This window comes from Python bivittatus, unplaced genomic scaffold, assembly GCF_059951505.1.
Source record: "Python bivittatus isolate LINGU-HERP-01145 unplaced genomic scaffold, Pbiv_v1 ctg000530_np1212, whole genome shotgun sequence".
Taxonomy (NCBI): domain Eukaryota; kingdom Metazoa; phylum Chordata; class Lepidosauria; order Squamata; family Pythonidae; genus Python; species Python bivittatus.
In genome coordinates, this window is record NW_028277085.1 from 8,970,351 (window position 1) to 8,985,722 (window position 15,372).

General features: G+C 38.8%; 1 non-coding gene across 1 annotated transcript; it reads right to left on the reverse strand.

Moving 5' to 3' along the window:
* Positions 1 to 14,962: 14,962 nt before the first annotated feature.
* LOC112540207 (U6 spliceosomal RNA) lies at positions 14,963 to 15,067 on the reverse strand. The gene has a single exon (XR_003084271.1). It is a non-coding gene; the product is annotated as a U6 spliceosomal RNA (small nuclear RNA).
* Positions 15,068 to 15,372: the final 305 nt, after the last annotated feature.

Below are 15,372 nucleotides of genomic sequence, written 5' to 3' on the forward strand. Positions count from 1 at the left end.
AATGTAGTCTGTATCAAACTTTATCTTGATCAAAGGTAAGGATGGAGTGATTTATCACAGCAGCAATCATAGAACATTAACATTGGTTCTTCCATGTATAACCTTCCTAGTTTTTCTCATCTACTAACATTTTCTCCACTAAAAAAAAAAAAAAAATCCAATAAGGAGGAAAAGATGGAAGAGATCCAAAATGCCTTTTGATCAGCTGTATTAGGAGTTATCCATCTGTAAGCACTCTTTACAACAAAAACCCACTGCATTTTTTTCTCAAAAATCTCAGTTTAGATGCAATATTAATTCATCTCAGTAAGTAGGTAAAGAGGGAATCCCAGTTAATAAAGTCACTGAGAGAGAACGGGAGTTGAAGTCCACATATCTTAAAGTTGCCAAGGTTGAGAAACACTGAGTTAGGTCTTCTTTAACCAGCCACTGGGAAGCAAGAGCTCTGGGGAATAACACTGGCTGAGTTGGAAGAGATTCACAGATAATCCAAATCTAATGAGGTTATCCAAACTTTTGAGAGCAGAGAAGAACTCTCTTGCACCATTTTTTATCTTTCAGAAAGGATGTTCCCCATGAGTTTTACATGGCTTGGGCTTTGTGCAGAACAAAAACAAAGTACAAGAAAAAAGAAAACAAAAGCTATGTTTACGGACAAGATAATTGCTTCCATATTTTATTGATGAATAATACAAAGGCTGTCTATAACAATGGTCATGTCCAGATGGTCAAGACCTCCATTGGCATGAGTTTCAGGAATCTGCATGCAACCATTTCTCTTCCCCAATTGAGGAAGGACCAAAACAAGCAGGATAGCTTCCAAACAAGCTACATTATAAATCATGATTTAACCTTCAAAGTGGTATCTTATTTCTGCCTTATTTGGAATGGTTAGCCATAAACCCCCCTCAACTTCGATTAAGATAGGAAAAAGAACCTCTAAACTGCTTTCATCCACCTGGGTGTCCTTCAGGTAAGTGGGCTTCCATTCCCAGAATTTCCTAGCCAGCATAGCCTATGCAGAGAACAAGGTATGGGGGAGGGAGGAGAACAATAATAAAATGTCACATCATGATGCAAATCCTGTGATTTAGGGACCAGAATCAGATGTTGGAACTTAGGACAGGATTTACACCATGACCAAAGTTGGGACCCTGCCATAGATTATGGTCCTACAAATGCAAGCAACTTCCAGGAAACTTTGCTCCAGTACATGAGCTTGGAGATAGAAAAGATTATCTATCCAATAGCTAAATTTGAAGAATTCATGGTAGTAATAACAACAGTAGCAATAAATAGCAATAATTTATTAACAGATTAAGCTTGTTTCAAGTTGAGTTCAACTGACTTCATGGAACTGTCCATATAATTTTATATGTAGCATCAATTCAAAAGTGTGTGGCCATTCCTTCTTCCAGGTAGTTTTTTCAACTTCCCAGTCTAGCCCAGGATTCTGTACAAGACTCCCATCCAAGTTCTAGCCAGGCCCAATCATGCTTAGCTTCTGAGCCCAGATAAGGATATTATAAGATAAAATTACAGTTCTTTCCAAAGAGATGCTATTCAGAAGTTCCTGAATTATGACTTCTATCATTCCACCTAGTTACTGGAAATTCTCACAACATCTGGAGGGAATCAGGTTGAAGAAGGCCACATAATGGTTTATCAACATCTTGATAATCTCCCAAGTAACATAATACGTGTAAAAAAGGGCAGGGCTTTGGTTGCAAGTTGTGGCTGCCACCTTGACGTTTTTGATCCCCTCCCTGTGGATACCCTGGACTCCATGTAGAAGTCAAGCAAGGAAGAGGAAAAAACTAACAGAAAAAGACATGAGTTCAGAGTTGAAGACTTTGAAAACACATAGAGCATTCTCAAAATGCCCCTTACAAGAATGTAATTGGTTTGGTAATAATGTTAGATCATTTTCACAGAAAACATGAAAACCACAAGTTTGGAGGAAATCATATTTCAAAGCATCATGGTGTCCAGGTTTCAATGGATTCTCTTTTTTAGGGAAGATGTATTTGGAGAAGGAAATCAAACCATTAAAGATTCACAATTGTAACAACAACAATTTACAACCAACAATGCTTTAAAACAATAAATACAATGACTAAAATAAAGTTCATGTTGAATTTAAAAAGAAAAGAAAAATAATACTGAATGCTGCAACATTATTTTCAGTGCTGCTCCTCTCGAGCCAGGCTGATAGAAGGAAATTAAACTACAGAAATGATGTGCAAAGAAGATGAGTTGTCCCCTCTCTTCTTGAAATGTTTTTAAAATTCAGGAGTTCCCACAAATCTGCCTCATATGTGGTCCTAAGATTTTTTGATGGTAGCCTTCCCACCAAAATATCTCAAATACATAAGTTGTATGGCTATTATCTGAGAACTTTGCCAGAACTCTTTGCCAAAAGAGCTCTACTCACAAGGAGAGGAGTACACACCAGATACGCATTTTAAAAGCATCAACTACATGTGATTCATGCTTTGCTTTCCTTCCAACACCTTGGGATGTTCTTCTCTTCTTTTCATGCTTCTTGTACAACTGCACGAGACCCCCAAGTTACTGAAGTGTCATTTTTAATATGATCAGAGGGGGAAACTATATGACTGAAAAGTAGTATTTTGCGTCTATTTCATAGCAGTTAAATGTAGATGAATCCAATCAAAGTTAGCTTTCATAGCCTGGATAATGTTCTGTACCTCTGTCAAAGGGTGTGGCCTCCATCTTTAATTCTACTATTAAAAAGTGCTTCAAGCAATGTTTCTTTTACAGATCTAAACCAACCCCAATGAAGATCAAAGGGCCTGCTGCAAGTTTACTTTGTGCCTCCATGATGGGCCGCATTCAAAGCTCAAGCCAAGCTTTTTATGGACCTAGCAAGTTAGAAGAGTACTTCTTATGCTTGTTCCAAATTTTGGAGGCTAACCAGCATCCAAGAACAGCTATAAAAGTAAGCCTCTTTTTTTTTCCGTTATAACAAGAACCAGATTTCTTAATTAAAGCCAAATGTTTGTGTATCCCAGTAAAAGCTGATATTTAGAAAAACCACTCGAGGTAACTTAATGACGTTAATTTGATAAAGTAATGGCTAAGGCCTGGCTGCCTTCTCAGAGCGAAGATGGCAGGATTAAATTTAATATTTTGCCAGATTACCTCTGCCTTGTGTCTTTTTTATACTTGGCCATGACTTGATATTCCCTTCCTATGAGTACTTAAACAATGCTAGTTGTCAATTCTCAATTAAGAGAGTTTTTAAAAAGGGGGAAAGATACATCAAGTTACTAATCTGATTTCTATTCCAAAGCCATCCAAAAGTTAAGATGTCATTTATCACTGATCTTTCCAGCTTGTGTTTAGCTTTCTAATGAAACAACCTTTGGAATTTGGAGCAAAATCTGCCATTGCTAGAGCACTAAAAGGACACGATTATTGGCCGGTGGAAAGAAAAGAGAAATATAGAAAACAAACCACTTATAAGACTATGTCCATTTATAACTAATGCTTAATCACTGGTGACAGTTTTCTTCTCACTTCTGGCTTAGCTTGTGGCTTTTTGGGGTCATAAGTATCCTCATGAGAGAACTCTTTGCTTAATTCAAATATCATCTTTCATATCCCTAAGAAAGGTGACATATATTTAGCAGCATATGGTGGATCTATTCCCCCAACTACATCTAAAGATATTCAGCTGCAGGAGACAACTTTAAAGCAGATTCTTGTTTGATACGTTTGTCCCAGCGGTTCCCAGTAGAAAACCAAAAAGTTTTTCCTACGTTTATAAACACATTACTTGCTTCCTTGGCGCTAAGAACTGAAACAACAAGGAAAGGATTGGCTGAGTGCACCAACATTTGACTAGCACAATTTTATATCATAAAAATAGGGTATTGATTTATATTACGATTACACCCATTCCTCACTTTTTGTATGATGATGGGCTACTTCCAAAAAAACTCATTCAGGGCATCTACAGCCATATGACAGGTGTAACCACTATTCGTAGCAGCCTCTAAAAATAAGAGCATAGCAATGAAATTTAAAATTTCCATCACCCCATCAGTCGTTAAATGTTAGATGATCAAATGCACATCTAAAGTCTTAATCTCTATCAGAAGTGGAGAACTTCATCTTGGCCAGATACTTTGGGTTCTATTATATAATCTATCACAATTGGCTGTGTTGTCTGGAGTTTACAGAAGTTGTAGTCCAAACATGTAAAGAGCACCAGATTACCTTTCCTTGATTTCCTCCAAGATTTAGATAAAGATAGGCCAGCCCTTCGAGGTGGGCCAGGTCAGGAATCAGACAGCACAACGACTATTGGAACTCTACTTTATGACTGGTATAATAGGTATAATAATGGAATTTTGAAAGCCTGCCTGAGTCTTCCTCTATCTTCTCTTGCATGATGCAGAATCAAGGTGGGGTTATTTTGAGTCTCTTCCTTATTTATTTCCCAGGGCTCAGATGTTGGTTAGTGTCTCTTGTATCTGTTAGTGGCTTCTGCATTCCTTTGTTCTCTTTGCATGCCTGTACAAGATGGCACTGAAACATTTTTTAAAAATAAACAATTTTTGAAAAGGTGATAAATGCCAGGTTTTTCAGTACCTTGGACAGAGCATGAAGAGCAGACAACTTGTCCAATTAAGGTTAGGCTGAAACTGAATCTACTCCGTAGGATTGATACCTCCCAGACTTTATCTCCTTGCTAAGAAATGGGCAATCAAGCTTAGCACTAAATCTCTTCACAGTCTTCTGAATTGGGCCTGTTGAATGCCCTCAATTCTGTCCCCTCAGTGACACCTGGCCTTTTGTCAGTACCCGGTCTCTGAGGATCCAAATCTCAGAAGACTGCTGCTTGTTTGGTCCAAGACCAGAACTGAACAATCCCAACTCAGAAGACCTCTTTTTTTCTACTACTGTCTTGTTCCAGGTTGAGCAAACACACTGGAGTTGATTACAAGTGGTTTACTAATGAGTAATATCCCATGCAATTACAAAGGTAGAAAAAAGGAGCCCACTGAGGAGATGCACATACTCTCTGGGAAATATACAAGAGTGAGATTTTGCCTGAGAGCCCAGAGGTCCTGTACTGTAAGGCCCAGGCAGTATAGAGTTGAGTCTAGAGTCAAGTAGTAGGAGACAGACAAGTGTAGCACAGGGTCAGGGAAACAGGGCTAGGAGTGGCAAAGAGGCAAATGCCCAAAAGTTCTGTAAGCCTGAGTCAAAAAAACTGAGAGTCAAGGAGCAAAGCAGGTAGCAAGGTCATAGGAACATAGATCCAACGTGGAGAAATTGTTTTCAATAGTGTTTACATTCTGACAGCTGTACTTAAACAGGCCAACTGCAGGTATGGCTCAGTTAAGGGCACTGGTGTCTTTGCTTCTTGACTAACCAAGCAGATCACCTTTGCTCAACTTTCAAAAGCTGCTGACACATTTTAGGGCTGGGTCCCCTGCCATGATCTGGCCCCTCTTTACCTGTCCTTACCTACTCCTGATTAATTGCCACATCAGCCTCAGGTGGTTGTCTGCCAGCTCCTGAGGGGCCCCTCAGACTCCAAGGAGTGAGAGGAGAACATATCACCTACCATACCCAGGGCCTTCTTTATAACTGGGATTATGACTGTTGTGACTGATGTGATTTATTCCAGTCCTAAAGGAATTAGCAAGTAAGTGGGATACCAAGGGATTAGAAATGATCTCCCCTTTATGCCCAAGTCCATAAAGGCCCCAAATCACTGAAAAGATTCCATTGAAAGACATTGAGGGAATGCAAGGATGGCAATAAAGTATTGCTTCTTTAGCACGTTCATTGAAGAAGTCAGTCTTCACCAACTTGACATTCCTCTAGATATGTTGGGATTCTAACTCTGAGAATTTCCCAGCAAACTGACTTGGAATTCTCAGGGTTCCAGAAGACTGGAGTCAGCTCTAAAGTAGGGGTCCACAATCTGGGGCCCAGAGCTGAATGCGCCCCCCCCCCAAAATCATGGATGCAGTTCTCACAGCCTTCCCAAAGTTCCCATAGTTATAGCAAAGAAATTATTAAAGGTGGGGCAGTGTATCTACAGCAACTGAATTCAATTAATAGTTTAAATTCAATAAAATCAAGCAGAAATTTTGTCTAGGAACCATTCACTTTTCGGAGTATGGCCCCAATGTCTTACTCAAAGTGAGTCCTGTATTCAATGAGGATTTGAATCTGGGTCTCCCTAGTTCTGGCGCAACTCTCTAACCATCATTACACCAGCATTCACTATATCAGATGCTTCAATTGAAGAACCTCGTTATCCTATTTTGGACACCTTATGCAAAGACCTAGCTCTCTGGAGAAGGCTCTAATGCTGGGAAAGGTGGAAGGAAAGGGAAGAAGAGGATGACCAGCAGCAAGGTGGATGGGGTCAGTTACAGTGGCAATGTGTATACTGTTAGAAGACCTGAAGGGCCTGGTTTGGGACAGATCATCATGGAGGAAATCTATCTATGTGGTCACCGACTTGATGGTACATAATTAATCAATCATCTGAAGGACACCTAGCAGCAAAGATGTGTTATCTCTATCATTGCATCCCAAACAGTAGTTGTGACACTGATACGGAGAACATATGGAGAACACTGAACTAATGCATTGTAGTCATTAATAATTCTAGTTATTGGGACTCTTTTCTTTCATATTACACCAACAGTCTAAAATCAGTAAGCCCAGAGTTTTTGCAACAGTCTTGCATGAAAGATATTCATTCTTTTTTAGCTCAGGGAGGGTTTTTTTTTAAGGAAGGGGAGGAAAAATTTGCTTACCTCAATAGGGATTTCCAAGTTTACAGACTATTACAAGCAGGCATCACTATTTCAATGTTTGTTTTTATAGCATTGTTTTAAAAAAAAAAAAATCCTAGGACTTCTAAGTAATGGAAAGTGCCTAAGAAGTTCTAAGAACTAATGGAAAGTGTCAATTCCAAAGGGTGTGTCAATCAAAAGCCTGCCAAACGACAACACTGATGTCCCTCTATATTCCAGTTCATAAATAAAATAATAGAACACACAAGCTATTTGGAAGTAAAATGCCAACTGTCTCCTTTCTTGCTGAAAGAATGCAATAAATTTAGAGTAGAGATGGAAAGAGGAATTAATCCGCATATGGAATGTGAAGCAAATTCAGTAGTCCCTAAATACAGAGATGGACAATGTTTTTTTCAAGAACAAAAGGATTTCTTCCTCCTCACTCAGCAGCATTGAGGGTGGTCTAGATTCCTTGTGCCAGAGACCAGAATTGATTGCTTTATGTGGGTTTTTGAAATTAGCTACTGACTTCTGGTCTAATGTATCACGAAAGATTTTCAAAAATTGCCTGAAGAAGAAATTCACGTATTACGTGTAAATATTAGTCAACTACTAAAATGGCATGTGAACTATTTAAAAAAATGTTTATGTAATGCAGATCTCAAAATTACATTATTAGATTAGAATTAAAATAGAAAAAAACCTCAAATAATTAAGAAGAATATACCATAACTGAAATGCATAGCTGATTCATAACTCCAAACCTCCCCTTCAAAATTATCATTCACTCGACAAAATCCATCTCTTCATTGATGAGAAATGTCTCTTAATGGATTCTGAATTTTTAACAACCTGAATAAAATCTTTCCAAATTAGATTAAATGGGATACATCTGATATCCTGTATTTTATATATTGTATTAATGAGTTATTCCATTAAGACTATTTCTAATAATTTGGAGTACCAAAGGTCTAAATTTGGAACATTAATTTCCTCCAGTTTCTAGGCTGTAGATATTCTTGTTGTCACCAGCATAAATCTAGTAACATCTTTATTCTTATTATTTTCATTTTATCCCTTAAATAATTATAAACAGGTGAACAGTACTTACCTCCCTAAAAAATGATTTCCAAAACTGTTAGACCTTTGGACATTATTCCCACCAGACATGGTGGCACATTCCAAGGTTACCACATGCCTTCTAACAATCCTCAAATAGCCCTCAAAACTTTTCCCAAAAATGTTGAAGTATAATATTCTCTAGTCCTTTCCAAGGCAAATCTTAACTCTTTTTCCTCCACAAAATGTTCCATTTTCTATCAAAATTATTTTTTTTTAGGCTTCCATTTCCATAAATGTTTTAAAGTCTCAGGTTGCTTTGCAGAGGCATTTAATAAAACATTTTATATTTTTGATACTGTACTTGGTTTACAAATATGTTGGAATATTATGTCTTTATGACAAACCTTAAATAGCTTATTTTACAATTTGGGAGCAAGATTAATGAAGAAACCCTGAGTTTTATTTATTTTTAATACTGCTATCACCACCATAATCCCACACACACACTATTTCTTCTATAATCAAAGAGAAATTCTTGTTTGGCTTAAGTAGCATCTAAACAATGTTATCCTCAAAAGCACTCATGAGCTGTGTACCTAGGAGGTTATGTAGGAGGCTATGACTGTCAATGATATGTGAATTATTCTTTATTCTGTAGTGCCCAACTGAAGAGGGGAGAGAGTAGGCAACCCTGTTCTGTTCCTCTCAATATAAATATAGGTTCTGAATCCAAATCTCTGACCCTTACAACTATGTTTGAGTTAAAGTATGGTTTCTGGATTACATCTATACATTAATTTATATTGGTCCAAAGTCCTGAGTAAAAATGACCATTCTGAGATATCAAAAACCTTGTATGCTTTTATAGTGAATAAGATCAAGTTTTTTTCTTAGAAATGTTGAACTCCAGTCCTGAATACTTACAGAGTAGGCCATGAATCCACAAAGATGGATTCTTTGTGAAGATGAATCCTCATCTTTCGTGTTCTAATGGGTTATGCACCATTTCCACAGGCTAGTCTTCACCCAAAGCTCCTTAAACTGTAGACCCCTTCATGGGAGACCAGTTGATGTACTGAACTGAAACCTGATCTTGCTTGTCACCTAACAGCTCCCAGCTCATCATGTTGAGCTAGGGATAAGCTAGCACCATTTCTGAATCTCCTTGTCCTTTGTCTTGTATGGCAGCAGCACCCAAAAACTCTGGAAGATACCCCCCCCCAAAAAAGGCCTATCAACTCTCCAATCCATTTCAAATAGGCTCCGAGATGGTTTGACCTCACAGAAGCTCCAACGGTAATGACTACATCTGATCTTATTGTGCTTTGCTGAGTGAGTTATATGAACTCCACCATTCTGGCTTATGACATGATTGGCCATCCAAACCTACTCAACTGTAATGTCTTCAATAAAGCATAGCTAAAGTAAGCCATGTCTTAGTATGAAGTGTAAGATCAGCCAAAAGCCTCTTTCTCTGACATTTGTTCAGTACACTCTTGACCGGTCTTTCTCTCCAAAATGCACCTTTTCACTCCAATGTCTGAGACATACTGAAGCAAAGACTTCAATCAGTTCAGGGTAAACCCATTTCTCTAAAGCCAGTCCATTGTTCAGGACGTAGAAAGTGGCAAAGCACATCTCTTGCTTTTGAATGATCCCAGCTTCCTAGTAGGGCTGGAAAAGATCTGGCCCCTTGGAATGTTATTGCTGGTTAGTATAGATATTAGCGATACCAAAGGGAGCAAAAATCCGAGTTGGGGTATCATAGCATTCTATGCTTGTGCAAATCTCGATTTAGCAGCAAGGCTGGGAAAGACTTCGCCTTAAATCCCTGAAGATGGAAAATCTCATGGCCCACCTCAACATGCGTCAGCCTCATACTTTCTCATTTGAATAAGAACATTAAGAAATTTGCTGCATAAAGTATTGGTTCATCATAAAGCTACCCTTGGATTTTCACTTCCAGTAAGGCTAGAATGAATCATAGTATCCTGGACTATGTATTGGTAGCCAAATATTTAAACTTCTAGGAAATGAGTAACATGTAAAGTTCTGCTTCTTCCTGATGTTTAGTTCCGATGAAAAAGGTTCAGCTTAACTTATAAAGCTGAAAAAGGAGGGGGGGAATTGTTAATTTGGCCCTGTCCATTTGCATGTTGTCATGGGACTGTTAGCTGCCCAAAATAATAGGCAAATATAAATGCAGCTGCTGGTTACAAAAATCCCTTGACTTATGAGAAAGCAAGATTTTTCTGAGCACCAGGTTAGGAGCCAGAGAACAATTGACCTTAGGGAGAAGAGAGATTGTGTTCCCATGAAGGTTTTCCAGTCTAGTTCCTCCCTTCCCTTTCAGCCAATGCTGAGTTGAGATAGCGCCTAAAAACTGTCATCTTTAATTTCATTATCCTAACCCCCCACCTCCAAGAACAGCATCTGGTTCTCATTACATAATCTAAAGGAAAAGCACTCTGCATATGCTTACAGCCACTCTTATTTCTCAATATTGCTGCATCTCTTCAAAAGTTGAGTCTATTCATTGACAGAGTTTGTGACTCAAGTCAAATACTACAGTATTAGGGTCACACTTTGTGAAGAGGCAACCTCTGCTCTTCTCCACTTTAAAACATGTGCAATCATCACATGGAAAGTGATTATGTGTGATCAAATTGTTGTTGACTCTCTACATGATGATCTGTCCCTAACGTGGTCCTTCAGCTCTTCCAATGGTGCCCCCATCACCACCAGAATCGAGTCTATCCACCTTGCTGCTGGTCCTCCTCCTCTTTTCTCTTTCCTTTACCTTTCCCAGCATTAGAGCCTTCTCCAGAGAGCTAGGTCTTCACATAATGTGTCCAAAGTAGGATAATTTGAGCCTTGTTATTTGTGCCTCAAGTGAGAACTCTGGGTTGATTTGTTCAATGATCCATTGCTTCATTTTTTTGGCTGTCCATGGTATTCTCAGGAGTCTTCTCCAAACATGGAAAGTACCCACCTAAAAAGAGATGACTACCTGTTGTACTTCTTCTTGACTTAGGGCTCTAGCATTACAACCTTCCAATCAGCTTCCAATTGTGCTTCATTCATTTAGGTGGAGACTAAAGTCAAAAATTATAGAGAATTTTCCAGAAGGTCTCTGCATGGATTTTGGCTTGCTCCCTTGCTGTCAGAAAGTCTTATCTAAAATAGGAATTAACAGATTAATATATTTTACTGTGCTCAAGACTTATACCAATTAATTTAAATCTTCTATAACAGAGTCTTTTATTGTAAAATCATGAATTCCTATTAATTCTCAATATTAATTTTTTTAAATACTGGAGGCTAATGTTCTCACAGTGTAATTCTATGCAAGACATCTTGTAAACTGCAAACAGCATGCTGTTTTGCTTTATTACAAAAATGTATTTTGGTTAATTTATATATAAACAATATGAATTTCTTTAAAAAAAATAGTAAATTTGTCCTCTACTACAAAAATTGCAAACACATTGGATTTTAACCTTCCTGAGCCTAGTAGGAAACATGAATGGTTTATAATACTCCACTTATTGTGCTATTTTCAGCCATAAATGAGAATTTCTTCTGCTAGTATATAAAAATAAAAATCATTTAACAAATAAAGAGGAATTGGAGCAAGCCAAAATTTAATGGCCTCGAGCAACACTGAAGCATCAATTCAGCTGACTAGCAAAATATGAGATTTCTTGGATAACTGCTATTTTCATACGTAAATATATTTTGTTTAATTTTATTGGGGCACATGATAAAATTCAAGGTCTCTATATTTTAACTGTAAAGTGCAAATGATTGGGTTTTTTTTTTTTTTTAAGAAAACCTTCTGGAAAAAATTAACTGAAAGTCAAGACAGCTCTGTTGCAGAGAAAAAACAATAGTTATGTTTGTAACCAATATTACTAAACCATCATAATGTATACGAAATGTCAAAAGCATATTTTGGTTACAGAACTGAAGAATGGCTTATGTTAAATTTGTATACTTATAAAGAACATTATTACTTTTCTGTTTTTAGGAAATAAGTACCTTACTTTGAAAATTCAAAAGGAGGAAGGAAGGAAGGAAGGAAGGAAGGAAGGAAGGAAGGAAGGAAGGATTGTTTTAGAGATATCTTAAAATAAATACATTCCTATGAAAAAAGTACTATTTCAAGTTTTAAGCTAAAGTTTCATTGGGATCAAAAATCTAGCAGGTATCAAGGCGACAGATTGCCTATCCTTGATCTAAAGAAATGCACACATACAGATGGTTTGGTGTCAAAGACACTAGACCCTGGCAACATGAATGATGCTTTTCAAACAGAATAGTCTCTACTCTATCCCATTAAAGCCATGTCTCTCCACTGAAGTTCTGAACTCAAAATCTAAAAGAAAGCAAGAAATAGCAGTGAGACCCTGAACATTATTAGAAGGGAAAGCTACAGAAAAACATGTTTCTACCAGCCTGGGATACATGGATTGAGCTCTCCATAGGTCCAGTCATATTTTTTATGGCAGAAGACCAGATGCAACCTCCAGAACCTGTAGGTTGGCTACCCATGTTTTATATGAAAGGCAAGTTTTTGGAAATGAAGGCTATACTCAGCATTTGGGAAGAGAGTAAGAGCACAGTGGGTGAGTAGGGTCTAGCAAATCAGCGATGCAAGATCCTTTTATCTTGGCATTTTGGAAGAGGGGTCTTTTTTATTTATTAAGCCTGCTTTTGGGGTCATGCTACAGTTTCCCTTTATAGAAACAGGGAAAGGGAAAGCCAACTGCTTTAGGGAAAGCCAGCTGACAGTTTTCTGCAGTTCTGGTCAGAGAGGCTGAGGATCGCCGAAAGGATATTCAGGGACTGCTTGGGGCTTTCAAGGCCACAGGGCACTCATACCGCCTGGCTTCTGGAAGGTCCATTTATGGCAATTTACAAACATGAATCACGATTAAAAAACAGGGTTATGAATCGGTCCAAGGTCATGAGGATGGGGCGCAGTACTACATTCTTGCGGAATGCTCTTGCACTATTGTTACTGCCCTCTCTCAATGTCAGGAAGATGAAGCACAGTCAGATTAACCAGGCCAGGGAACATGTTGAACTCAGCAAGGGCGAAAGATGCTTCCCATTGTCAGAATAAACACAGTAGTAGTTAGTTTACACTGAAGTGTCCTTGCCTGGCTTCGTATGAAAGTCTTCGCCTGGTGTGCTATTTTTACCCGTTGTTCTTTATACACAATCAGCCATCAATTTGAAAGGAAGATTTTTCAATCTGGCATTTCTTTCGAAACATTTATACCCTTCGGATAATTGTCCAAACTTTTTTTTTCCTTCTAACTGTGAATTTCCCCCCCTTTTTAACAATGAGGTTTTTCCTTTACCAGAGCTTCGGTTTCTGGTTTCATTTATTTATTTATTTTTTAAGCCTCCTTAAAGCCGGCTTCTATGGTGACACAAATGTGATGGCGATGGAAAGCTTCAAACATCTTACCCCACAGAGCCAAATTTATTTTTATTCTATAACCTTCAGTGACAAGTAGCAAGTAAACAAGGTCTGCTTGTCCAAGGGAAAAATCCTCCATGTGCATTTCAAAGCTTGCAGGAATAGACTCAGATCTGTCTGTGGCATTCCTGTAAAAAGTACAGCTGATGGATTCACCTTTTCCATCCAACTAAATACTGTAGTACAATATGTTTTATTATATTCGCACTGTGATATTTTATCAGTATTTTTGTGAACCACAAAGTACAGTGGTACCTCAGGTCACAAACTTAATTTGTTCCACGACTCTGGTCGCGACCCGAATTGGTCGCGACCCGAATCAAATTTTCCCATAAGGTTCAATGTAAATACGGTTAATCCGTTCTGACCCCTACGAATTTGGTCGCCAACCGATTTTGGTCACAACCCGAATCAAATTTTCCCATAAGGTTCAATGTAAATACGGTTAATCCGTTCTAAACCATTTTTTTTTAAAACCACAAAAATATGACACAAAGTACAGTACAGTACACTATGAAGAGAGAGAACGCTAACCTTGCTTGAGGCGTGGAGGACAGGAAGGTGGGTGGGGAGGCGGTTATTGTTTGGAGGGAGAATCCCCCTCCCTACAGGAAGCCATGACCACGTGTCACAGGAAGGAAAATGGCCGCGGATCCTGTTCGTCACCTGATGCGGAGTTCGCGAACAGAAGCAAAATTTTGCGAACGGAGCTGTTCGTGACCCGAATTGGTCGTGAACAGACGCGTTTGTGACCCGAGGTACCACTGTATACTGATATAAATAAATAAGCATATTATAAGCAAACAGTGTCAGGATATACTAGTGTTTTTCAGTCTTGGCCACTTCAAGATATGTGGACTTCAACTCCCAGAATTCCCCAGCCAGCATGGCTGCCTGGGGAATTCTGGGAGTTGAAGTCCACATATCTTGAAGTGGCCAAGGTTGAAAAACACTGGTATATATACTTGTATGATATGCAAAGTGTACATTTAACAAATAATTCTACTGGACAAGAGATTCAATGTTGGCAGAGGGAGCTTGGGTGGAGTAGCAGTGGGGCTGTTGGATTACAAGTGGGGAGACCCCAAGCTCTAGTCCACTCTTGGCCACCAAAGCTCAATGGGTAAGTGAGCCAGTCGCTCTTTCTCATAGGGTGGCTGGGGAGAAAAATAGGAAGGCCCTCCTTGAGCTCCTGAACAAAAGTCAGGATATAAGTCAAACAAAGAAGTAAATTAAAGGGGAAAGTGCCCCACTGGGATCCTATCAGCATATCATATTCTGTTTACTTTTCTTAATTAATATTATTTGATCATATTCCCTTCTGTGTTAAGTATAGAAAAAGAAACTAAGCATGCCATCTCTTAAGATGGGACACCTTTCCCTCCTATTGGGGTTATATCTGGGGATTACAAGGGATCAATGGATCCTATGGATCTAAAACTCCTGTCTCTACCTCCATGATATGCCTTCCAATCCACCTTCTTATTGTTTCTAGTGATCTCAGACCTCCAGCTGCAGAGACCCAGAAGCCAGAAGTTTTATGATGGAGTAGGAAACACCCTCCAAGATAAGATCTCTTCCTCCAAAATGAGGTGGTCTTTTCTAGCTCTGAGAGTTTACATTTATTTATTTCAAAGTAATGTGTCTCACCCTTGCACAAGGGTCATGACCATCTTCTCTATCGTTCCAGTTTTAGGATATGTGCTGCCAAAGTGAGCAGTCTGATGTCTTAAAAATAGAGATTATGGCAAGTCATTCTCTAAGCCAGCCTTTCCTAACATGATGCTTTCTAGATGTCAAGGACATACTGGCTGGGACTTCTGGGTGGTTGTACTCCAAAACATGCAGAGGGACAATGGTGGGGAAGGGTGCTTGGTGGAAATAATTGCACCATATTCCTCCACACCATCCCTGTCCATTCCTCCAAATGATATCACTTCAGGAACGGTGGTCCTATTCCCAGCCAGATCAGCCCCACCTCCATCATAGATTTCTCCCATGTTCCTAGAGCAGGCAGTGTTCTCA